The 26,097-nt window shown below is 42.0% G+C and overlaps 3 long non-coding RNA genes and 2 other non-coding genes across 6 annotated transcripts in view; 4 read left to right on the top strand and 1 right to left on the bottom strand.

Annotated features, from left to right (window-relative positions):
• The window catches only part of LOC103559463 (uncharacterized), an 83,332-nt gene extending 72,296 nt beyond the window's left edge, over positions 1-11,036 (bottom strand). Inside the window, exons 1-2 of the long non-coding RNA XR_546982.2 lie at positions 10,488-11,036; positions 9,285-9,351 (exon numbers count right to left, since the gene is read on the bottom strand). This is a non-coding gene — a long non-coding RNA (uncharacterized lncRNA). The remainder of the gene's footprint in view (positions 1-9,284; positions 9,352-10,487) is intronic.
• Positions 11,037-11,130: 94 nt separating this feature from the next.
• Positions 11,131-13,148, top strand: LOC103559464 (uncharacterized). 2 transcript variants are annotated; one of them, XR_546984.2, is made up of 6 exons: positions 11,131-11,237; positions 11,778-11,839; positions 11,942-12,019; positions 12,103-12,167; positions 12,493-12,561; positions 12,758-13,148. It is a non-coding gene; the product is annotated as an uncharacterized lncRNA (long non-coding RNA). The 2 variants fall into 2 exon arrangements; XR_546983.2 differs by having other exon boundaries at positions 11,157-11,241.
• LOC139073765 (small nucleolar RNA SNORD50) lies at positions 12,286-12,355 on the top strand. The gene has a single exon (XR_011522753.1). It is a non-coding gene; the product is annotated as a small nucleolar RNA SNORD50 (small nucleolar RNA).
• LOC139073764 (small nucleolar RNA SNORD50) lies at positions 12,604-12,673 on the top strand. The gene has a single exon (XR_011522752.1). It is a non-coding gene; the product is annotated as a small nucleolar RNA SNORD50 (small nucleolar RNA).
• Positions 13,149-16,999: 3,851 nt separating the features above from the next.
• On the top strand, positions 17,000-25,549 carry LOC139085553 (uncharacterized). Its single transcript, XR_011543912.1, has 2 exons — positions 17,000-17,793; positions 24,540-25,549. It is a non-coding gene; the product is annotated as an uncharacterized lncRNA (long non-coding RNA).
• The last annotated feature ends 548 nt before the right edge of the window (positions 25,550-26,097 follow it).

The raw sequence follows: 26,097 nt of genomic DNA, 5'->3' as shown, positions 1-26,097 counted from the left end.
CATTATAGTAATGGCCCTGATGAATCACACCTCTCAGTATTCACACCTCTCAGTATCCACACCCTTGTGTATCCGCCTTCCATATTGTCTCTAGGCGTGGCCATATGACTTGATATGAACAATGGAACCTATGCATACATGATATAAGCAGATGCTTAATAGATGATCTTAATACTGTCCAGATATTTCTATGCTGCGAAGAAGCCTAGAATGAAATACCGTGTGGAAAGAGAGGCCCAGTTGTCCCAGCTGAGTCACACCCCCAGGAGATCTGTTAACTCAATGTCTCAGCATGAGTAAGCCCCAGTCAGAAAAACTGTCCAATTAACCCGTAGAATCTGAGAAATAATAATTGTTTTTGTTTTAAGGCACTAAGTTTGAGGTGGCTTATTATGCAGCAGTAGATAACTGAACATGACCTGATTTCTACTAAGGACTGGTTACACTCTAGTGCCACAGGAATCACTCCTGTTCAAATAGTATCCCTACAACCCAATTCTCTCTGCCTCTCAACTCAGCTCTTCTCTCTTCCCCTCTGTGTGTTGACTTCAATAACAGGTAGGCTCTCCTCTTGTGGTCAAAAGATGGTGGCAGCACTCTAAGATTTCACATCCTCTGTGTTCAATACGCAGTAAGAAAGAGAAAGCTTCTTTTTCCCAACAGTTGGACAAAAGTCAAGTCTGACTTTCATTGGCTCAAACTGAGTGGTGTGCACCTGCAAACCCATCACTGTAGCCAGGTGGTAGGATTTGTTGAATGGTTAAGCCAACCAGCCCTACCCTAGTGCTGACAGAGCAGTAACTGCATCCAAATAACAAGAGCTGAGAGCAAACGAAGGATAGATACACAAAAAAAGCAAGAGAACTTGGAGAAGGGGGATCTCTGTGAATGTGAGGTGGCCAAAAATGATAAATTTCTAGTACAAATGCCAAATGCATACCTCCATCCTTCACCTTCTCCCAAATTCTAAGCTTGTATATTCAATTGCATGCTTGGTATCTTGTACTGAATGTCTCCAGACATTTCAACTTTAAAAGTCCCAAACGGAACCACCCATGGAACTCAGGCCTGGAGGTAGAGGGGTGTTCCCCTTGCTCTTGATTGTAGCTTCCAAATCTTACCCCCTCCCTACCCCGGCCCTGCCTTTCCTACAAAAGCCCCATAATCTTTGAAGTAGGCCAGCAGATTTTAACACTGGCTTCTTCTCCTTGTTACTTTCATCTTTCAAACCCCTGGATCATACCCCCTCATTCACTGATGACTCTAGCACTTGTTTCACGGTCTTTATTCCCAATTATAATTTTGCCGTCATCTACAGTGATGATACACCTAACATCTTAGACTCTCAGTTCCTCAACCTCCTTGCCTCCAACGATCTTTTCATCCTTCCACCTCAATTATGCACTCCCACAGTAACACTATTGACTCAGTCTTTACCAACAACTATGCTACCTCCAACATCTCAAATTCCAGAACCCTATTTTCTAACCCTGCCAGTTCTAACATTTCTAGTCTTCCCCCTGCAGCTCTTCTTTGGCCTTAATGAAACCTCCAGTGGGTGGACACCATCACTTTCTCACTACAAATCATCCCCTTACCCAATTTACACTTCTTTGTTCATTGTTCAAATCATTTCCTTGCAAACACCCTCAACTCTCTCAGTGCTTTCTTCTTTCATTATCTCCCAGACAAAGCTTTAACCCTAAGTAGTCCCAGCTAAACCACACCTGCACCCAAGTGTGTGAATATTTCTAGGAAAAGAAAGCTTACAACTTCACTCACAATAAATTTATGGCCATAAATCTTATGGGCACTTCACGTTGCCAACCAATCCTACTTTACTTCCCTCGTCTGCCTGCTTTTCTACTCTGCATACTGACAATTTCACATATCATTTCTCTCTAAACCTCTTATACCTCCCAATTTTCCATTTCTCGGTTGATGACTTTGCCACATAATTATTTGAGAAAATACAAACAATAAGTCAGGACCTCCATTATCTCTACCTATACTTCCTGCTATCAAGCAAGTGGCATCTGTTGCTTACCATCAGGAGCATCAGTCCCAGGATGTCAACCAACTGCATGGTTTGCAGTTGTCAGGGTCACCAAGAGAGACATCACTCACACAAGCATTGGATGGAACAATGCTTTACTCACACAGAGAAGAGACGGAGCAAGATCAGCCTCAATAGGGAGTGTCAGTCCCCATGGCCAGCTCATCTTTCCCCAGAGCTGATGTAGGAACACGCACCCCTCCTATGCTTCAAGTGAAGGATTCCCTTCTCTCCCCACCCAGGAACAGATATAGCAGCGGGCTTGGCCAGGTGCTGTACAATACACAAGCTTTAAGAAGAACAAATAAGTACATATTATTAAACCTGGAACAGGGAAAGATATTCCCAAACAAGTCCGTATGCCCAGTATAGGCTATGAGGGCTCCTTACCTCCATGTAAGAAAATGTTCCAGGTCCAAGGCACACTGTTATGCAGCCACGCAAGGGCCAGCAGGCTGTGCATGACTGCCTTTCCCAATAACCCAGACTTGACCCTTGCTGAGACACTGGAATAGCAGATAAAGCATATCAAATATGGTAAGACCAACATCTGCTCCAAATCTGGAGATGGAACTGGGTCCAATGGAGCCCCTGAACAATCTGTATGGATGTAGTTCACTTGCAAACCCTCCCTGTCATTTTGAGACAGTATTGATCAGAGTCACTAGGAGAACCAGACCCAGAAAGATCAGGCCTCCCTCAAGGATTGTCCCTAAGCATGAACCCTAAGTGCCTGGATTAAGCCAACTAAAGAGTTTTTAAAAATGAGTCTAAGGGGGACTGCAGGTATACAGCTCATAACTATCCTGCCTGAGCATGGATCTTCTCCAGCTCAGTTTTAACCTTCCCTGAATTATTGATATATACACAACGAAAGGTGTTGGCAATAACACAAAGACCATGCAGTTCCACCAGCGGATCATTGGGATTATTCTGTTGTCCATCACCATCTTAGCTAGTGAGTTCAGTGACTCTTGTTTGTCTTGGATGGCTTGGAGGTCTGAGTCATTCTGTACCAGCCAGGCCTTCACAATGGGAACATGGGATTAGAGACTTAATCTTTAATTTAGAGGGCCCTCTCTCTACCCAACAGCATTGGTGGAGTCTTCTGCAGGGATTTCACCAATTTTCATTTTGTCTATCCAATTTTAACAACCAAAACCATATCGCTTTGTGCATTGACCCTGTTCTTTTCCTTTTTTTCCTGTCTGTCATCCTTTGGATTCCCTTTTTGGCTCTGGATGTGGCTTCCCCTTGTTGGTTTTCTATCTGTCCAGCCCAAGTTTTTGGAAACCATTGAAACTATTTTATTGTTTTTATCCCAAAGAGGACGTATCAGCAGAGCTTTTCCATTACTTCTCCCACAGTCATTTTAGGGGACAACATTAGAGAAAATGGAGTCTTCCACTGGGGAGATGCCTGTCACTTGAAGGTTTCCACTGCATCATCTACGTCCCCAGGGGAAGGGTCATATAGTCAGGTATCTATGGCTTTTAACTGAAACGCAGTTATGGCTTTATGATGTTTTCCAGGGGCTCTTAGGCTTAGGGAAGTCCTTGTTGTTGTGAATACTGTTCTCAAACTCTGTAATCCAAATCAAGAGTGACATGGGCTTATCACTGTCTGCCCCTGTTTCCTGGGGGCAAAAACACAATGCAGCCGGGCGTCAGTGGTTAGCTTCTCTAGACTTGCCACTTAGCTTGAGACATTTGGGTCTGCAAGGCCTCCTTATCAAATGGGCACACCAAACAAGCTGCATGAGACTGCCCTGGTTTCTGCCCACATGTATCTTTCAGTTTACATATTTCATTCTCAGAGAAGGACCTCATTTCATCAGTTATGTTTTCAGCAACACTATCAGTCGTTTTGTGTTGAGTGAAAACAGGTTTTACTTGGGACTTTTAAGTAACCCAGATCAGGTGGAGCTTCCTACACAGGGGATTTTGACTCCCCTCGGGTGTCATCTACAACCCCTGGCATGTGGGAGTTAGAGGATGGTGTGGGACTGTGAGGTAGCCAGAAGCCAGGTTAATTTTCCGATTGTTTTTTAGGTCCACCTCTTGCATTTCTGCCCTCATCCATCACACCAGTTTATCCTTGCTGACAGGGAGATTGTCTACACCTCATTTATCCTCATTCAGCCAGAGGCAGACCAGCAGTTTAGTCAGCCCATCATCCCCCCAGGGAGCTGGCACCAGGCCTGGATGGTGGACTGATGAACCCCATGCATCTCCACCATGCCATGGTGTACTTTGTTGATGACCTTGTTTGCTGCAACAAACTGTCCAGCAAGTGACACCTGTTGCCCACCGCCAGGAGCAGCAGTACCAAGATGTCAACCCACTGCAGAATTTTGCAGATTTCAGAGTTGCCAAGAAAGATACGACTCACACAGGCAATGGATGGAACAACACTTTACTCTCACAGAGAAGAGACATAGCAAGGTCAGTCTCAATAAGGTGTGTCAGCCCTCATGGCCACCACATTTTGCCCTGAAGCTGACACAGGGAGATGGTCTACATGCACCCCTCCTGTGCTGCAGGTGAGGGACACAATTCCCTTCCCACCAGGAATAGATGTAGCAGCGAGGCTGGCCAGGTGCCATATGATGTACACACTTTAAGCAAAACAAAGAAGCACACATCAAGCCTGGAACAGGGAAAGGTACTCCCAAACAAGTTCATGTACCCAACACAGGCTGTGAGAGCTCCTTATCTCCATGTAGGAAAATGTCCCAGGCCCAAGGCATGCTCTTCTGCAGTTATGCAAGGGTCAACAGGCTGTGTATGACTGCCTTTCTCACACCTGTCTTCTCTTTTAACTGATGAAACAGATGAAGTGTCCCTCTTCCCATCAAAGACTTCCACTTGTATTCTGGAGAAGATCTCCTCTTGTCTTCTCAAGGATTTTGCTCCTATAACTTTTGCCTTTTTTTCCAACATCACAAATCTCCCCCGTCTCCAAAATCACTCCCATGAACATACAACATGCTCTAGTATCTCCCATTTAAAAAGCAGTCCCTTGACCTTACAACCCTCTCCAGTTACTGACCAATTTCTGCCTCTCACCTCACTTTCTCCTCAATCCTCTTCGAATGGGCTTCCATTATCGTTATTCACTAGAGACTGTGTTTACAAGATCACTGGTGATCTTCATGCTGCCAAACCCAATGGTCATCTCTGTTATATTAGTTGACCTTTCAGAAGCATTTACTCCAATTGACCTATCTCTCCCTGAAACTCTTCAGCTCCTTTCTGAGATATCACACTCTCCAGTTTTCCTCTCAAGGGGTCTCCTTTGCTGGCACTTTCTTCTCTACTGGAACTGTGCAGTTTGCAATGCTCCAAGGCTGTGACAGGCTCTCTCCTCTTTATTTATACTCTTTCCGTGATGATCTCACTCAGTGTCGTGCTTTAAATACCTTACTCATGCCAATGACACTCAAGCCCTGACCTCTCCTCTGAACTTCAGACTCACGAACCAAACCGCCTCTTGATGTTTCTGCATATACATGATTTTTCCCCCTAACTTAGCTCTTTAATTTCACTGTTTCACGAACTTAACTCTTTATTATTTTATGGAGTATTCACAAAATTTTCTTCAGTTCACAGTTGTCTGTTCTGCCATCAAACCTACTGATCAGTTCAGTTTAGACATTGGAAAAAAGAACATTACACTAAGAGGTAAGATTCTTTAATTCTTATTTTTTTAATTTTTTATTGAGGTATAATTGACATACATTATGTTAGTTTCACGTGTACAACATAATGATTTGATATTTGTATATGCTGCAAAATGACCACCACAAAAAGCCTAGTTAACATCCATCACCACAGTTACAGAATATTTCTCTTGTTATGATTTTAAGATTTACTCTCCTAGCAACTTTCAAATATGCAATATAGTATTATTAACTATAGTCACCATGCTGTACATTATATCCCCAGGACTTACTTATTTTATAACTGGAAGTTTGTACCTTTTGACATTCTTCTTCCATTTTGCGCCCCTCTCTCCCCACTTCTGCCAACCACCAATCTGTTCTCTGTATCCATGAACTTGGTGGGTTTTTTTAGATTCCACATATAAGTGAGATGATATGATATTTGTTTTTCTCTAACATATTTCACTTAGCATAATGCCCTCAAGGTCCATCCACGTTGTTGCAAATGACAAGATATCATTATTTTTCATGGCTGAATACTATTATATATATATATATATATATATATATATATAGTAATATGTATATACCACATTTTCTTTATCCATTCATTTGTCAATGGACAGTTAGGTTGTTTCCACTTCTTGGCTATTGTAAATAATGCTGCAATGAACATGGGGGTGCATACATCTTTTCAAGTTAGTGTTTTCATTTTCTTTGGATAAATACCCAGAAGTGGAATTGCTGGATCATACGGTAGTTCTATATTTAAATTTTTGAGGAATTTCCATACTGTTTTCCATAGTGGCTGCACCAATTTACATTTCCACCAACAGCACACAACGGTTCCCTTTTCTCCACACCCTTGCCTTGTCTTTTTGGTAATAGCCACTTTAACAGGTATGAGGTAATATCCCTCGTGGTTTTGATTTGCATTTCCCTGATGACTAGTGATGTTGAGCATCTTTTCACGTATCTGGTGCCCATCTGTATGTCTTCTTTGGAAAAATTTCTGTTCATATTCTCTGCCTATTTTTTACTATTGAGTTGTATGAGTTCTTTACACATTTTGGATATCAACTCCTTACCAGATTTTTTTTTTCTGAGGAAGATTCACCCTGAGCTAACATCTGTGGCCAATCTTCCTCTATTTTGTATGTGAACTGCCGCCACATTATGGCCACTGATGAGTTGTGTAGGTCTGCACCCGGAAACCGAACCTGGGCTGCCGAAGTGGAATGCACTGAACTTAACCACCACGCGACCAGGGTTGGCCCAGATAATTCTTATCTTTGAGGACTGAATTTTTTTCTGCTTTGGAATAAATTAATTATGCTTACACTAACTGTGGCATCAAGTAGTGTATTTCTCCCATGATTTAACCAAAAGCTTAATAGTGAACTTTTTTCTCACACATTCATGACCTAACCAGATCTTTCTGTGTATTGACTATGTTTTCAAAGGTTGTCTACTGCAGGATATCTGTACACACTATGGTACTAATTCTAGGCCACTGTTGCTGGCTCTTTTTGTTTCTCCCCACACTCATCTGTGCATGTGACTTTAGTCAGCCTCTCTACATTGGTTTGCCAAATGGTTCTGCTCTAGGCCTGACTTTTCTCTTGGACTTCATTTCTACATTTCTGATGGTCCACTGGACGAATGTAACCGAATGTTCCACCCACAATTTAACACAACCAAAGTGAATCTTCTTTTCCCTGCTCCCAAATCAGTGACTCCTGACATCCCTTTTTCTGTCAATGGAGCTGCCATTCTCGTAGCTGTCCAGGCTTCACTCCACTACCTCTCTTCCCTCACAGTTCATCAATACATCCTACTATTTCTTTCTTCGACACAGCAATATCATGTCCTGCTGACATGATTATGAGTTTGGGAATGCTGGTTAACTGAGATCTCTAGGCCTCACTTTCCTCATCTCTAATATAAGGTTAAAAATACATGCCAGGATTGTTTTGAAGATTACATGGTCCAATGCATACAAGAACCTAACAACACATAAGCTCTCACCCTATGTTGTTCTCTGTCCTGCCTTCCATTTCCATGGCCAAAATTATAGTAGTGTCCCTCACAATATCTTATCTAAATGATCACACTAATTTCTAAACACTGCTTTTAATCTTTCCTCCCAAACCCTTCCTAAAACACTATTTGGTTCACATTATGATCTTACCCAAAAGTCTTTAATGACTATCTAATTTTTAAAGCAGAAGTGTCTAAAGTTGGATAGACACTTCTTACTAAACTATAAACTCTTCTGGGAAAGGCAAGGACTTTTGTGTATTCATATTAGCTTTCCCTGAAGCACAATGCATGCACTAGGGGCTCAGTGAACAATTTCTTCCAGAAAATGATTAAAATGATGATCTTACCTGGAAGTTTGCTACAAAATATGAGAATTTATTTTCAGTATGCTAAATTCTTCGAGGACACTTTTAATTTCAGTTGTGACCTTTATATGGTCTGTTCTTAAATCACTTCAAATATTTGGTAGCAATTTGCTTGACTGTTCTAGGTGTGGGAACAATGACTGATAGCTTCATCCCTCAGTATGTTTTTCTGTTCCTTGAAGAGATAAACGTCCTGAATGAGTTATGTACTAGCTTCACAGTCATCGCCCACGTTCACTGGAGGGCAGTGTTATCAATAATCAGGCTCTGGATGCATTTCACTTTACATTGCATGTCTTAGAGTTATTAGTTTATGAGTCAAAAGTAATATGAAAGGTTTTTTTAAAAAAGATTGGAATATGTGTCAGGTGTGCAGTACTGCACTTACCCTAACACGGTGGTTCCCAAACTTCTACATATATGTGAATCACCCCAGACCTATGCTGTCCAATACAGGAGCCACTAGCCATGTGGCCATGGAGCACTTGAAATGTGGACAAATTGAGATGTGCTGTGAGTGTAAAACACACACTGGATTTCAACAACTGAGTACCAGAAAAAGAGATGTAAAATATCTCAATAACTTTCATTGATCATATGTTGAAATGAAAATATTTTCATTATATTGGGTTAAATAAAATGCATTAGAATTAATTTCATCTGATTCCTTTTACTTTTTTAAAAATGTGGCTACTAGCATATTTAAAATTATATATGCAACTTGCATCTGTGGTTCGTGTTATATTCCTGTTGGACAGCATTGCCCCAGATCCTTGTTTGAAATGTTTCCTGAGTCTCACTGCTGGAGAGTCTGCTGTAGTCGTTCCAGGGCCCAGAAATTTGATACTTTTTAGCTCTCCAATAATTCAATTGATAAGTCAAGGTAGGGAATCATTGTTTTATACTGCTTTTGGCCAGATGATTGTGATGGTCTTCAGTACAGCAAACAGCGATTGAAAGACAACAAAGAGAATAACAGTTTTCAATTTCAATTGTGTAATAATTGCCATCCCACAATAGTCATATATATATTTTTCAATTAGTAAAACATTTCAAAATATAACCACAACACAACCATTTTGTGGGAGCAGAAGGAAAGTGGGAACAATTAAGCAATGTCTATCACAAACTTAAGTGCACATAACCTTCAACTCACTTCTAGAAATTGATCTTGCAGATCTTCTCACAAGCTCACTATGATACGGCTTTAATTCACTTTGGCACTGTTTGAAATAGTGAAAAATTAGAAAATTACGATACATCCAATTGAACACTGTACAAGCTATAAAGAAGAATAAGGTCATCTATATGTACTGATATGGAAAGATGTCTATGATATTTAACAGAGAGCAAAGCAAGTTGCAGAGAAGTGTACAGATCCTAGAGCCAGCCCTGATGTCCTACTGGATAAAGTTCGGTGTGCTCTGCTTCAGTGGCCCAGCCTAGTTCCCAGAATAGAACCACACCACTCGTCTGTCAGTAGCCATGCTGTGGCAGCAGCTCACATAGCAGAACTAGAAGGACTTACAACCAGAAGATACAGCTATATACCGGGGCTTTGGGGAAGAAGAGAAAAAATAAAAGTATATAGATCATATTTGTATGTGGGAAAATATACATATATTTGTATGTGCATAAAAAGTTTCAAAAACTGTTAAAAATGGAGAGATTTCCAGTGATATGGAAACGAACTTCTCTGCTTTTTAATCTTTTTGTACTGTTTTAGTTTTTTTACTATGAGCAATATGCAAATTTACACTACATTACAAAATGATATTCAAAAATACCGTACTACCCAGCCAAGTGAATATTTCATCGCTTACATTCCTGTTACAGATAGTTGCTTTTCACTAGTATCTCTTAATCTGGAAGTTGGTCTTCGCTTTAATTTTCCAAAAAGCCACCGCATATATGCATGCATTCATTCAACCAATTGTTTCTAACAACCTACTTTATTCCAGGCATTGCTCTAAAGCAGAAAAATAATGGTGCACAAAACTATGTGTTCCTTACACGAGGAGGACAATAAACAAATTTAAATACGAATTAGGAATAAGTGCTATGAAGACTTTTTTAAATGCTGAAATGTTCGAATGTCATGTGTGCTTGTGTGCGCGTGCATATACATATATTTACTCACACATAGTAATTAATAAAACCGTTGCCTCTGAATTTTCTGAGTGTCGTTTTGATAAAGTATTCTGGGATATTTCTCAAATTAATCTTTCTCCTGCATTCATTATAATGAACTTAGTACAAAGAAATTAAAAATAGAAAAGCTTTTCAGTTGTGTGAATTTAGGCAAATTACTTGGCTGCCCTAGGCCTCAATTTTCTCCTTCGCCAAATGGAGTATTTACCTCTCAGGGTTGCTGGCTCAGGAAGAATTGGACGTGCAGATCAGAGTGTAGGAGCAGCGCCCGGCCCACGGAAGGGGAGGGGGGCGGGGCGCGGGGCCCGGACGCCGCCCAGGGCGCACCGGCCGCGGGAGCTGGAGGGGCGCGGTACTCTCCCTGCGGACCGGAGGAGAGTCGCAGCGCTTTCACAGAGTGTTTTCACCCGAACAGGTCTGCCATCTACTTTCCCTTTCTGGGCGTGCGGCGGCCGCGGGTCGCTCACTCCCGGCCGGCGCCAGCCCGCCTTCTCGAGTGGGTCCTAAACCGAGGCCGCCCTGCGCTGCCTAACTCAAGTCCACTCCCGGCCCCGAGCCGCCCAACCCGTCCGGGGCGGACTTGGCTCCGGGCAAGCGGGAGCCTCGCCGCCAACTGCGGCTGTTAGTTTGAATTCTGGCGCCACTCCCGCGCCACGTAGAGCCAGCCTCGCAAGCGAGGGATCGCAGCGCCGCCAGCGGGCGCGCGCCGGGCACTGGGCGGGCGCGCGGCCGGCGGGCGGCGCGCGCACCACGCCCCGGAACGAGCCCCGACAGCAAAGAGCCACCGCGCGCTCTCGCTTTCACGCGTCAGGAGACGGCCACGCCCCCTTCTTCTCCCTTGTCCAATCGACGCGAGAGGGAGGGGCGGCCTCGGTCTGACTCAGGAGAGGCTATATAGGGAACTGCTGGCGGCAGCGCTCGGTCTTTTACGTCGGGATTTGGGAGCTGCTGCTCGGCGGCAGGTGAGTGGGCGTCGCGGGCCAGTATCTAGGCGAATCTGGGTGGCGTAGGTTTGGGTTGGGGGCTGCAGGCTTTGAAACGGTTTTAGAGATTTGAGGTTAACGTTGCTGTGTGTTGAAAGCCTGCACGTCGGAAACACGCAGCCCGACCGCCACGTGCCCTGAGTCCGGGTGGGGGCAGCCTTCGAGCCGAGGCTGCTGCTGATGGCGCGGAAGCTGTGCGCGGCCTGGGTGCCGAGCCCGCGCAGCCGACCGGCTGAGCCTGAGCGGCGGCGGCGGCGGGAAAACAACTACATTTCCAGGATTTGGGGCGGGAAGTTACTTTTACATTAACAGCAAGAGGCTTTTATTACTGAACCGAGTCTTTCTCCCGTCGCCGGATCGAATGTTTATTTCCGTGGGCAGCTCCCGACTGTGAATGAGGCTGAGTTGTAGCGTGCCCAGATGGCGCCATGCGCTGATCGGATTAGTGAAAGGGAGGGTTTAGTACTGAAAATCTTGCACTGTGGCGTTCTCTTAGAATGCTTAATTTTAAATAGGTTGATCCACCGCAGGAACGATGGCTTTCAGTGTAACGGAACTGTTACCTGGAGATGCTAAGGTGGGTATTGTTGAGAGCTTAGTTTTTAAACTCGAAAGTAAACCTGTTGATTTATAGGAATAGAAGATGGTACATCATTTGAAATTTGCTTTTTTTTATTAGATGCAAAGAAAAATTTCAAAACATAGGAGAGAACATTTGCTGGAAAATTACTTAGCTAAAACCTGACAATCTTACCAGGTATGTGTTGGACTAGTACTTTGTTTCAGCATATGTGTGGTCCATATGTAGATTAAATGAAAACTTTTTTTGCCCTTGAACAGCATCCTGGGGCTTGATGAATACTAATGAAGCTGTGGACCTCATTGACTAGCAGCTTTATTATGAAGTAAGTTGTGTGGCTTTCAAGATCTACTGTAGTATTTCTCTAATATAGTACTTGTCTTTTAGCATTGCTTTGGTTTAAGGTGAATGTCACAGTAACATAGCTTAATGGATTATGGTCTAATTCATGATGAAACCTATCCCGAAGCTGATTACCTGAAGAAAAGCATGTGCGGATTCGGCTTCTGAGATAAGACCAATGTGCAGATATGAAGTAATTTTTGTTGCCTGGATTTTATAACTTTTCGAGGGTTCTGTTAGGTTATAAGTCTTGGTGGGGTGGCCCTACTACTCCACAATAGTGTGTTTTCTTTTTTCTCTGCCAACAGTGAGGGGTCGCTGTCAGCGCAATGAAAGAGGCCAGTTTGCTGGGAAGTTCCTCAAGTGTAACCGTTTCTGTAAGTGGCGATATTAATCAGTCAGTATTGTGTCCTTGGTCTTATCGATGATGATCCTATCCCGAACCTGAATTTCTGTTGAAAAAACTTATACGGATCTGGCTTCTGAGATAGACCATTATGAGGACAATAGTATTTACGTAAGCTCTTCTGATGTTGATAGTCTTGTAAATCTCAAATGTTTTCCTTTTTCTAGGGCTAGTGCCATGAGATTTACTTGACCTATGAAAAACTGGTGATCAGGAAAAGCGCTTCGTTTTACAGACATGGAAAGAAAACATACAAAGCAAGACGGATTATATTGGGTTTTAATTTTTTAAATAGATTCTGGACCAACATAAGATTCGAGGCATTTCTAATTATTCATGTAACACCCTCCAAGAGTCAAAACCTGTTAACCAGTAGGTTACTTCCCAGATCTTTCTACTTTGTAAGTACAGGCATACATGTGATACTAGATATTTCTGATACAAAATTCTTTTTCAGTTAACCAGCCTTGTAATCAAATTTTTCTGAATGGATGTTTTGCCTTTGGCCCCGTTTGAATATAAAATGCATAATTGTAATTAAAGCTGAGTGAAAGTTTATACTGACTCTTGTGGGGAAATCCTTGGTAAGGTTTTTATGGAGAGAACTGTTTGGCAATCACAAGAATGAGGAGAGGTGGGAAACCTTGGCTTTGTATTAAGTATTGTCAAAATTAATGTTGGTGGAAGAAAAATGTCAGGCATCAAGGTAATCAACCTGATTATTAATTAAATCCTGGAATGTTTAGTCCTAATGTAATTTCAAAGGTTATTGAAGGTAAAAAAAAAAAATGGGGAGTAATACTTGGAATAAAGGAAGAAAGCACAGCATAACAAGGGTCAGGAGGGGAGGTTATTGATAAATAATCTGGGTTAAAACTAGTCAAACATTACACAGTATGGATTTAGGGTAAACAGTAATAGCATCTGATCTAACTCAGGTAGTTGGGCCTCATGCATGATCATTTTCCGTAAATAGCTACATGAATAAGTTGTTCCCAGGCCCGTATTTAAATGTCACTCAAAAGCTAATATTTTTGTTGTCTTATAATGAACTGTCATCTTTTTCCTAAAGTGTCTTGTTTTCCTCTCTTAGTGTAAAGAATTCAGATTTGGACGCATATGCAGTTCAAGAGAGGCTGGGGAGACTGACAAACCTGTAGTTGACTGGCCAGACACATTAGTCTATTTTCCCCCAAGTGTTAGGACCACGTACAAAGTGGGTCTCTAGAAAAATTTCTCATGGCCATAGCAAAATACAAAGTATTCATACCACCACATAGAGATGAAGCACTTAGTATTTTGGGTACCTGCACATAGGAAAAAAAAACAACAGGTCCAAGGAATTCCACAGTGACCATACATGGTTAAGGATGGTTCCAGGAAGATGAACCTCAGCAGCAACTTTGTAGGAAATTAAAGGGGCCTCAAAGCTTCGAGAAATCTAGCAATGGGAAAAGTAGTTTGGCATAACGGTTTCCATGTAATTGTATCTTGATATTGCCAAAAGGAATGAGGAAAGCTGTGGGGACTTAGACATCTTTTAGAAATGAAAAGCACCTTCAGGCAAGATACTGTATGTAAAATGCAGCAATTGACAAAATCAAACCACTTCCAAGTAGCATTGTGTTGATAACCTTGGTCTTTATTGCAGCCCTTTATTGTATGTATTTAGACGTGAGTAAGTAGTGTTTGACATTGCAGTCTCTACCTTTGATCACTGCTGTATTTGGAACTTGACCACTCTGAGCCCTATGTTTTCTTTCATTCACTGACGTGTCCTGAGTACCTAGGTACTTTGACTACCTGGGCTTGGTGGTTCAGTAAATGTTATGTGAACAGTATATGCTCAAAGATGAACTGGGATCCTCTACAAAACTTTCAGGGAAAAGTGTCTGTTTTTTGGTCAGAGCTGGCAAACCACTTCTAAACAAGGCAAAGTTGTGAAATAGATTTTGCTTTAGAGCCCTCTGACCTCTTTTCCTGTAGTTCCTTCTGGTTTTGCTCCTTGTGATAGGTCGCGTTTCTTTATATAATCCGAGTCAAATTAGTAATGTGCATTTACTTTGTATAAATATATTGTACTAGCCTCTGCCAAGGAGGTTGGAGGTGAAACACTTCCTTTGTCCACTATGTGTCAACAGTGGTACAAGATGCCAAGGAAAAACACCAAAGGCCAGCCACAGAGATGCAAAGTACTGTGGGAGAGAAGAATACTTAGTATCTGAGAAGGTTGAGCAAGTGGATTAGTCAAAACCAGCTCAGATGTGAGGAAGATTAATTCAGGCATAAAAAGTACTAAGAAAAGATAGTCTCCTAAAGAACTGTAGGGGACAAATGGAGAATTTAGGTATTAATTGGGTGGATAGATGTGGGACAAAAAAGGATAAGGCTGGAGTGTTAAAAAACAGAATAATACCCTTACTAAGGTTTTTGAGTCAAAGAACTAAAAGGCTGCTGTAGTCATTTGAGTTCTCCAAACCCTGACCTTTTCAGTAGTAAGGTACATAATGCAAATCACTTGCAGCCCTAAGGGCTGCAGGGTCCACACTTGAAGGAGACATGAGTTCAGGTCCAAAAGTACAATTTTGATGGAGTTAAAACTTGAAAGCTCAACATTATGTTTAGTAATTCAGCTTCTGTTAAAATTACTAGTTGATTCATAGCTTTTAGTACATAAACCTGGATGGTGCTTTTCATTCACACAGGTTTTGCTCTTAGACTCTACTAGCCTGATATATGAATACTGACTGACTGGATGATATCTTTTGTTACTAAAACAGCCAACTACTAGCTAAGAGCACAGACCTTAAGTTGGCTGGGTAAGTGATTTGCTCTCCAGAACATATCTGCAACTTAATAGAGAACTTGTTGGACTTGAAAGCCCTGACCTAATACAGAAATAGGACTATAATAGACTGGCATCTGCTTGCTTAGGACTGGTTTCAGAAGCTGAAAGAGAATCTACATCTGTCTGGCTTTGGTGACTTTAGCCAATACGAATTCTTTCCTCCTTGCCTTACACCATGCTTCCAGGTTATCTTCTTAAAATACAGTAGGCTCAAACTTAACCATTTGGTGCTTTCTAAAATTAGTTCTATTGCCAGAAATCCAATATCCACTGCACTTGGTTTCCCAAACAAGTGCCTTCTGAACTGATTGTGCATTTCATAGTCCTTGCTGTTTGCCTAGTGTGTGTGAAAGAGTTTTTGGCTGTTTCCAGAATTTTTATTCCCAGCCTACTAGGAATGTCTGCATGTCTTTTGCCAGTCCCACCTCCCTGGGGGTGGGACCCTCCTCATCTTGGCTTCCAAAAGCTGGGTTCCAGATCTGAATAGTACTTAAAGCATAGTACTTGGAATTGCCTCACTGAATGTTGCCACTGCCTCTGGCCTTCTTGCACTTCCTTGATTCTACATGTTTGGGTATGTACAGATACCGGATCAAAACACAAGCATGCCATGAAGTTTTGAGAAATTTTATGGACCATCTTGAGGCAGGGGAGGGGATACCTTTCCAATAAGAGAACCATGCACGTTGGTCTCATTCTCACAAGTCCTGGCCTCCTCCCCTTACCACTAGTCCACTACTGAGGTCCTGGCATGCTGTGTGGCTAAATTTAGCAGGAAGTAGGATTTAATCTCTCAGAATCCCAAATCGAGTGTGGTATAATCCAACCTATTTGGGAACTTCATTCTATTAGTTTATTCAGTTGATTCTAAAAGAGTATTAACAACGGGAAAGCATTTGAGAATACTCAAAATTAATCATTTGAAGACAGTAACATTTACAAATACAGTGCATTACCGATGTCAGGAAACAACATGATTTTGCCTCCTAACGAATATAGTTGAGGTACATCAATTGTACATTTTTTAAGTGCACAGTTTGATGAGTTTTTCCAAAGACGTACAACCATAAAACCATTACCATAATCAAAATAATGACTATCTCCCCCAAGTGTTCTCTTATAGAGACTTGATCTGAGCATCTTGAGGTTGAGGTAGTGTGTGATGTCCAAATGAGATTTTGAGAGTTCAGGAGATCGATCTGAGCTGGAGAAATAAAATTGGGAGTTATCAGCATGTGGATGGTATACTTAAAGCCATGAGCTAAAATGAGATCACCAAGGGAGTGAATATAAATAGAGAAGTGGTCCAGGAGCTGAGTCCTGCTACATTCCAAGAGTAAGATGTTCCAGCTTTAGTTGAAACCTGGGAAATTGTTTTGTGCGAAGAGACAATCAAGGGGCCAGGCCAGTAGCATAGTGGTTAAGTTTGCACACTCCACTTTGGCAGCCCAGGGTTTGCCGTTTCAGATCCGGGGCACGGACCTGCACGCAACTCCAAGCCATGCTGTGGTGGCGTCCCACATATAAAGTGGAGGAAGACTGGCACAGATGTTAGCTCAGGGCCAATCTTCCTCACAAAAACAAAATTTTAAAAAGTTCTGGAATGAAAAGCAAGGGTGAGAACCAAGCAAATCACTGGGTGATGGGCTGGAGATTGTCTTGAACTTAATGCAGAGCATTGGTCAGCATGAAAATTGGAGGAGTTAGTATTTGAAGACAATTTCGTAAAGTATCAGGCAAAGTGGTCTTCAGGAGAGAATGAGATGAGGAATTTAGAAAGTATGATAAGGGTGTTCATCAGACACTGGACTTAGAGAAGTGGAGTTGACTACAGATAAGTTAGAGGTCTGCCTTGCAGTGCTAAAGTGCCTGCTGAGGCTAAAAATTACCAATTTTAATCGTTATTCAGCATAATTCGCTGTTCCCCCATGGGGCTTATCTGCTCAGGAGGAGAAAGCAGATAAATGGATTAATCCAAAATTAGGGATAGACTGGCCAGGAGGAACAAAGCAAAGACAGGCCAAAAGAATTGAGGATGTAGTTAAAATTTTTGACCTTGACATCTAGGCTGATTAGGGGAAAAATAAAAGAGTACTGGAGAACTGTCCCAGGTAATAGCAAAAATCAGATGTACCATGGAAAGATGCTGATGAAAATGAAGTAAAATAAGTTCCTCTACAGTTGTCCTACAAAATGACCTGTAACATGTATTCTGATTATCAGTTTCTCTCTCTCTGGCCCTAGAGTGTGAGTTCTTTGCAAGCAGAACTGTGCCCTTCTCTTAAACTGTGCACCTAGGACAATCTAATAGCTCCCGTTAAAAAAAATTTGTCTACAGATCTTGAAGAAAATGTGGTAAGATTTTAAAAATAATAACTTTGAATCCATGGCATTATTAGCAATTATGTTTTTTTAATACTTTCATTGGCTTTTAATAATATTTAGTTGGACTATGCATTTTCCCAAAAGAAGATCTCTTTCACCAGAAAAATGAGCTGAAATGATTTTAAAGCATTAGCTTGCAAGTATTATTCTAACATTAACTATGAAACCTTAACGGTGACACCTCCTGGAGTGTGGGTGTTACACAGACTTTCGAGAGTAAATACAAAGACCCAAACCCAATAACGAAAGATTCACAATTATAAGATGAAAAAAAATTTGTCTAATGAAATGGAATTCAATATGTATATTTAGGGCTAGCAACGGTAATGTGAATTAAATTCTCCAAAAGAGAGAAAAGAAATGAGAAAAGTTGGAAGCTGTTGTAGACTGAATATTTGTGGCCCCCCAAAGTTCATGTGGAAGCCCTAACTCCAGTGTGTCTGTATTTGGAGATCGAGCCTCAAAGGAGGTAATTAGGTTAAATGAGGTCATAAGGGTAGGGCCCTGATTTGTTAGGATAGTGTCCTTTTAAGAAGAGACACCAGAGAGCTCAGCCTCTCCCTCTGTCTGGGCACCCACAAAGAAGAGGTGTGAGCACACAGTGTGATGGCAGCCACCTCCAAGCCCAGACAAGAGGCATCAGAATAAAACCTACCTGGACAGCACCTTGATCTTAGACTTCCAGCCTTCAGAACTGTGAGGAAATTCATTTCTATTGTTTAAGGCACCCAGTCTGTTATTTTGTTATGGCAGCTCTAACAAACCAAGACAGAAGCAAAGGATAAATGGCCACTGCTATAATTTTGGGAGTTTGGCTAAAAAATTATATGTAATAACTATGCAAAAGGCCCACGCAATGTAATCACTCTAGTTGTGTATATTTTCCCTTTAGGTTTTTATTACATTGAAACTAGACCTACAATGCACTTATTGAATATTAACAATTATAACTGCTACTCACAATACTTTACACGTGTTTCAACATCAAGTTCAGTTGTTTGGGAAATAGGTAATTTTTCGTGAAAAAACTCTCAGTAGGGGCCGGCCTGGTGGTGCAGCGGTTAAGTTCGCACGTTCTGCTTCTCGGCAGACATGGCACCACTTGGCAAAAGCCGTGCTGTGGTAGGCATCCACGTATAAAGTAGAGGAAGATGGGCATGGATGTTAGCTCAGGGCCAGTCTTCCTGAGCAAAAAGAGGAGGATTGGCAGTAGTTAGCTCAGGGCTAATCTTCCTCAAAAAAAAAAAAACTCAGTAAAGAAATCAGAGATTGAAATTAAGCTGTCTTAGATAGAAAGTGAATCTTGTCTGAAGTCTTAATGCTTCACAGGAAAACCTTTTTAATGTAAATGAAATTAGTTCTTTCATGATTACCTCTTATAACAAAATGATTTAGCCTAACTAAATATTTCACAGTGTAAAATTTACTTTTTCTATATGAACATTAAGATTTCAATAAGTTTTAAAACAACTTTTTTTCTTGTACCTGATAGGTCATATTTATCATGGTTTTTCCCCCTATTTAATGAAAAATACTTATAAAATAATGACTGACACTTTTATAGTTCTGTGTGTTTTTCACAGTGCTTTGACACACATCATCTTGGTTTCTCCTACAGCAACCTGGAAGGTAGATAAAGTAGGCATTATTTAGTCTTTATACATTTCGTATGTGAGTAAAGTAAGATCGAGAGATTTGAAATATAGGCTGCTTAAGGTCTAGATCACTGGAAGGAATGATTTCATCATCTGTGTTCTGCATGTTAACATGTTGATTTTTAGTTTGGGTGCCACATTTAAGATCGGTGACAAACTAGGAGCTGTCCTAAGGAAGGAGACCAGGGCTCTGGGAACCATGTCATTCTGGGCAGTTTTTTAAGGTTTTGGAAATACTTAACATGAAGAAATGAAAATCAAGGGAAGGCATGATGACTACTTTTACATATTTGAAAATATATTATGTGAGGTAATAGTAATATTAGTAATAATCCCATGTGGTGGGTAGTATCATTCTGCCCATTTTACAGATGAGGAAACTGAAACTTAGAAAAGCAACCTAAAGAAAGTCACATAGGAAGTGGAGGAATTGGAATTTAAAATCTGGCAGCCTAAATCAAGAGATGGTGTTCTTACCCCACTAAATACCTTCCCCAGAGGAGTAGTTAAGTGTTTCTCTAGAGGGCACAAAGGAGATCGGTTAAATAAAAAGAGGCCACAAACTGCAACTCAACCTAAAAATCAACTTCCCAATAATAGGCTGTACTGCCTCCATGTCGTAGTCTCCCATTGGTGTGAGTTGCACAAAGGAGGCTGGCCCTAATCAACTTCAAAGACCCTCCAAGTCTAAATTCAGAGTCTTGACTTCCTAAGGTAACCCAGCTAGATAAGGACCAAAAGGACAATCAACATCCTCCACCCCTCTCTCAGTCCAGTGCTCAATCCCCTAATAGTGTGGCTCCCCAATTTTTTTCCGGTGAAAATTTAAATTTCCTCAGAATTTATTAATCTATGGGAACGCATAAGATCACTCTAAATTATACTGGCTCACAGCCCATGTATTGACACAGGGCCTGTAGCCTCTACAAAATTCCTCCGGAGAGGTTCTGGGGTTCCCATTAGAGTATCACTCTTGTGTTCACAAATAGATCTTCACCCAAAGTCCTTCCTGATACTCGGTTGGTTACTGCAGCCCCTCCTTTGGGTACAGCCACACATCCAGTGCCTCCCACCAAGCATCAAAGTCTCCTTTCGTGCTGACACTATCTTAGTCCAGAGGAGCGTTGTGTCCTCATGTTCTCCTGGTGCTGTGCCTCACAAAGTAGAAATCTGCGAATGACTGCATGTGTCTCCTGTCTCACAAAGCTCCTCAGAAACGGGCCTTTCAGCCGTGTTTTTCTTAGACATTTTTCCGTGGTACTGAGACCGGGTCCCTGGAGTCAGTCTTGGATTTAGCACATTCCTATCCTCCCCCTCGAATCTCAGATTAGGCTCAACCCTGCTATGTCAATAGTTACTCAAAATCCATATTTGTCACATCAACTTTTTATTGATGATATGGCCTCCACTTATTTAAAATATGGATTTTAGTGGTAATAGAAACATAAGCCAGCAGGCCGGCCCTGTGGCCGAGTAGTTAAGTTCGCATGCTCTGCTTTGGCGGCCCAGGGTTTCACTGGTTCGAATCCTGGGCATGGACATGGCACCACTCATCAGGTCATGTTGAGGTGGCGTCCCACATGCCACAACTAGAAGGACCCACAATGGGAAATACACAACTATGTACCAGGGGGCTTTGGGGAGAAAAAGGAAAAATAAAATCTTTTGAAAAAACAAAAACAAAAAACATAAACCAAATAACTTTAATCACCTGTTTTAATACAAAAGTGCAATTTGAGGCCTGTTGCTAATAGTTGATCAGTTAGTTACATTAATGAGAATATAGGCATTAAGCACACTAAACTTGCCTGGGGCAATAGTAAGATATATTCTTTGGGGTACCTCTCAATTCTGATCTTTTATTTTCATTACTGATATAAACTCTCGGCTTATATTACATTTCTTTTTCAAAAATGAGAGGCCAGCCCAGTGGCCTAGTGGTTAAGTTCAATGTGCTCCACTTTGGTGGCCCAGGTTTGGTTCCTGGGCACGGACCTACACCACTTGTCGGTGGCCATGCTGTGACAGCAACCCACATACAAAATAGAGGAAGATTGGCACAGATGTTAGCTCAGAGCTAATCTTCCTCAAAAAAAAAATGATAATTCTTTAAAAAACGAATGCACAAAGATTGCTCAGAGTCTGACCACATATGCAGAAATGTCAGGATAGTTTTGAAATTCATGGACTTGTCTCTGAATATAGCTCAGTTTCTTGATGGATGTTTGCTTTAAAGTCAATCTGTTCCGGGGCTGGCCCCGTGGCCCAGTGGTTAAGTTCGTGCGCTCCACTGCAGGCGGCCCAGTGTTTCGTTGGTTCGAATCCTGGGTGCGGACATGGCACTGCTCATCAAACCACGCTGAGGCAGCGTCCCACATACCACAACTAGAAGGACCCACAACGAAGAATAAACAACTATGTACCATGGGGGCTTTGGGGAGAAAAAGGAAAAAAATAAAATCTTTAAAAAAAAATAAATAAAGTCAATCTGTTCCTTTGGAGACTGAGCCACACTAATAGGTTAGGTGTGAGATGGTTCAGAAGTATCTTAAGGTTTCATTCATTTGTTCATTGAACAAGTAGGTAGTGAATAGAGACCGAGTGCAGGTACTGTCCTAAGCAGTAAAGATACAGCAGTGAACCAACGACCAAATTCCTGTCCTTGTAGAGCTTCCATTTTAGGAGGGCAAGGCAGATACTACATAATAAATACACACACTATAAAGTATATGAGAAAACAAGAAGTGATACGGGAAAAAAATAGCACACAGGACATTGGGAGTGGGTTTGGTGAGGTAAGGAGGGTTGGATTCTAAATGGAGTTGACAGGATGGGCTTCCACAAGAAGGTGAGATTAAGCAAAGACTTATAGAGGGTAAAGAATTAAGCTATGCATATATCTGAGAAAAGGAATTCCCATGGTAGGACCCCAAAGAAAAGAACATGTGTGGCAAGAGAAGAAACAGGGCATGTAGACCACGTAGGGCCTTATGGTTCACTGAAAGGATTTTGCTCTGAGTAAAATGGGAACCACTGTAAAAGAAAACTCGAAGAAACTCAAAGCATGATTCATGTGCATCAAAACCTGTGAACCCTACCCCTGGGGCCCAGAGTGTGTTTTCTACCATTTAGGAAACATGGCTTATCGGAGAAATGACTGATTACAGATCTGAGGCAAGAAAAGTACAGGATGAGCTTGGTGCATCTTGCTATAGCAGAGAGCAAGAACACTATCAAAGACTGCTCAGGGCGTGTTAAACGAACTCAGGAGTCAGCTTGGAGCAGCTCCTGCAGTCCAAAGATGGAAACTTTCACTGTTATCAAGGATAATAACTACAGTAGATTGAAATATATAAAGTATGTTCAAATCTATGAATTTATAACAATACCTAAAAAAACATAAAAAGATTTTGGGACTGTTAGAGGATGCTGGTGAACCAATTCATCACTTTCAAAACTGGCAAATAAAGGGACTTTCCAACACCAACTGTAGTAACGGATAATCAGATAGAAGGTGAGAAAGTTTCTCTTTATTGGTTCATCCCAGTTAATAACTGAAAAAGACTAACAAAATTAGAATATCACCATTTTGCAACATCTATTGAATTAATGCCTCTAAGCAATGATCATGAATGGCTGCTACCATCAAAAAAACAGTGGCAACCCAAGTGTAAGTCGCTGATTGGATGTTTTGTGGTCTTGTCAACAACATGCTGCTACTTTACACAGGAAATATGCTTTAATTTTTTCTAATAAATATAGGGGCTGGCCCGGTGGCGCAGCGGTTAAGTGCGCACGTTCCGCTTCAGTGTCCCGGGTTTTGCTGGTTCGGATCCCAGGTGCGGCCATGGCACTGCTTAGCAAGCCATACTGTGGTAGCCGCCCCACATATAAAGTACAGGAAGATGGGCACGGGTGTTAGGTCAGGGCCAGGCTTCCTGAGCAAAAAGAGGAGGATTGGCAGATGTTAGCTCAGGGCTGATCTTCCCCAAAAAAAGAAAAAAAAAGTATGATTTCTAATAAATATATATTTATCTTAAGATATTAGCACTCTCCATTCTTTGCAATAATGTCACACATCTGTAAGATGTTTGATCAATCTTCCCAAAAGGAGTTCCTTGGGTGAGTCTAAGAAACAATCTAGAAAGCTAATTATTGACATGAAAATAATATGGGATTTATCACTTCAGCTTCAGTGGCATCATAGGGAGGTGAGTTTGTTACATACACTTTAAAGACTTCTGTCAACTGAAGTTATCAGTCCTGCCCATGGTATTGCTGTCTATGAATAAACAGTCACATCTCACGAAGAACAATATGCTCAAGACTGTGTTAATATTTATTCTAGATTTATGGTTAATAGATCATTCATGTAATAGTACCTCAAATTTCTTTGAACATTCTACTTAATATAGAATAAATATAACCTATTAAACTTAGATCCAAGGAAATCCAAATATAAGATTTGGATTTAACTGTCTCCTATGCAATTTTCTATTTGCCATTTATGTGGTATTTAAATTACTTATCAGTTTTTAACTAGAATAAAGAATAACCTGCAGGACATAATCTTCCAGAGTAAGTAAAATATACATTTTCAATTTTAGGCATGGGTTTCTGGAGTGTTTAGATATATCTAATTTCCTAAAGGTTACATTTCTGTTTTTTCTTTTGTACCTATTAAAAATTTATAAAAAGATATTTTATAAAAATGAAAAAATAAGGGGGCTGGCCCAGTGGCACAATGGTTAAGTTCGCAAATTCTGCTTTGGCGACCTGGGGTTTGCTGGTTCAGATCCCAGGTGTGGACCTATGCACCGCTGGTCAAGCCATGCTGTGGCAGGCGTCCCACATATAAAAAAAAAGTAGAGGAAGATGGGCATGGATGTTAGCTCAGGGCCAGTCTTCCTTAGCAAAAAGAGGAGTATTGGCAGCAGATCTTAGCTCAGGGCTAATCTTCCTCAAAAAAAAAAGAAAAGATACTAAGAATAAAATTGAGATCTTGTCAAGATGATGGCATAAGCAAACTCTGAACTCATCTCCTCCCATGAACACAACCAGGTTACAACTATTTTTGGAAAAATTACCCTGGAAAGAAAACTGAAAACTGGATGAAAAGGATCCCCACAACAAGGGGCAGTCATGACTAAGGCAGAAGAGGCAGAAATTCCTGCTGGAGAGGAAAACAGTCACCTTTGGGAGCAATGGAGCTTCTCAGCTGGCCAGGCGGGAGACACTCTAAGGTATGCAGCCCTCCCTGGAGAATTGAGGTCCAGACTGGGGGCCAATACTGCTATAAGCATCCTTCAGACTCAGCCCAACTGAGGCAGCGGTCTTACTGTCTGGCTTTGCTGGCTATTAACTGCAGCAAGGATATCCCCAGAAAAGCTATCAGACGAAAGCCAAAAAGACTCGGGTCTTAAAGGGACCACGCACAAACTCATCCATTTCAGCAACCTAAAACCACCAGAGAGAAGGCTGACAGTCCTTTGGTGAAAAGAGACTCACCTGGTGGGCTCTGGGGGGCATTTTGGTGAGAGGAGAGACCTCTCTGGAGACTGAGACATTGGTGGGGGCCATTGTTCTGACCTGGTCCAGGCATGCTGACACAGTCCCCAGTGGATGCCACTGAGGTTCTTCCCTTGGCCTGTAAGCCCAGGGGTCTGCCACACCCACTAGAGCTAGATTTAATCCAGTTCAGCCAGGGCAGGCAGCCCACCCTAGGGACTGGCCCTGCCCAACAGCAAGCCCTCAGGCTACTTGTCAGCCTGCGTTGACTGGGTGCCTTGATCCTCCACAGGCAGGTGAGTGTGTCCGCCTCTGTGTGGCAGGGCCTGTGTGAGGACCAGGTGAACTGTGGGTGGCATTGGTTGAGCGGTGGGGGCCTCTGCAGTGGGGCATTGGGGTATACTCCAGGGGGTTAGGAAGTGTGCATGGAATAGGACTGTGTTGACAGTGTATGTGGTCCTGTGGGGGGTGAGGCTTATCAGTGACAGAAGACTTGTGCTTCACAAATGGCCATAAAAAGGATGAGCCCCACCTTCCAAAGCCTGAAACAACTGAGTGCTCCTGTACCTAGGGCCAGCCCCACACAGCTGCACTCCTAAGAGAACTGACAACAGCCTTGTAGGCCTGAGGCCTATAGCAACTGTAAGCCCCTGAGCCTGGCAACCAGCTACACTGGGTACCTACCCAATTAACAGGAAAACTGCAACAGGAGTGTGCTGTTAGACTTTGTAGCCAATGGTGCTGAGGCTCCCCAAACTGGATTTATAAACAGCTGACCAGGGAAAGAAAGACTAGACTCCCCAGGTAACTGCATTAAGAACAACCCTGCCACAGCAGAAGGACACAAGTAGCCCACAAAGGGGTCACTCCTGGATCATTTGGACTGGTGACGAGAGGGAAGCACACTGCTGGGCCTCATAAGGCATCTCTTACATAGGCCACTTCTCCAAGATCAGGAGATATAGCTGACTCACCTAATACATAGAAATAAGCACAGAGAGAGAGGCATAATGAGGAGACAAAGGAATACATTCCAAGCAAGGGAACAGGACAAAACCTCAGAAAAAGGACTAAATGAAACAGAAATAAGCCACCTACCTAACAAAGAGTT

Source organism: Equus przewalskii, chromosome 9, assembly GCF_037783145.1.
Source record: "Equus przewalskii isolate Varuska chromosome 9, EquPr2, whole genome shotgun sequence".
Classification (NCBI taxonomy): Eukaryota; Metazoa; Chordata; class Mammalia; order Perissodactyla; family Equidae; genus Equus; species Equus przewalskii.
This window is presented reverse-complemented; position numbering and strand designations above follow the sequence as displayed.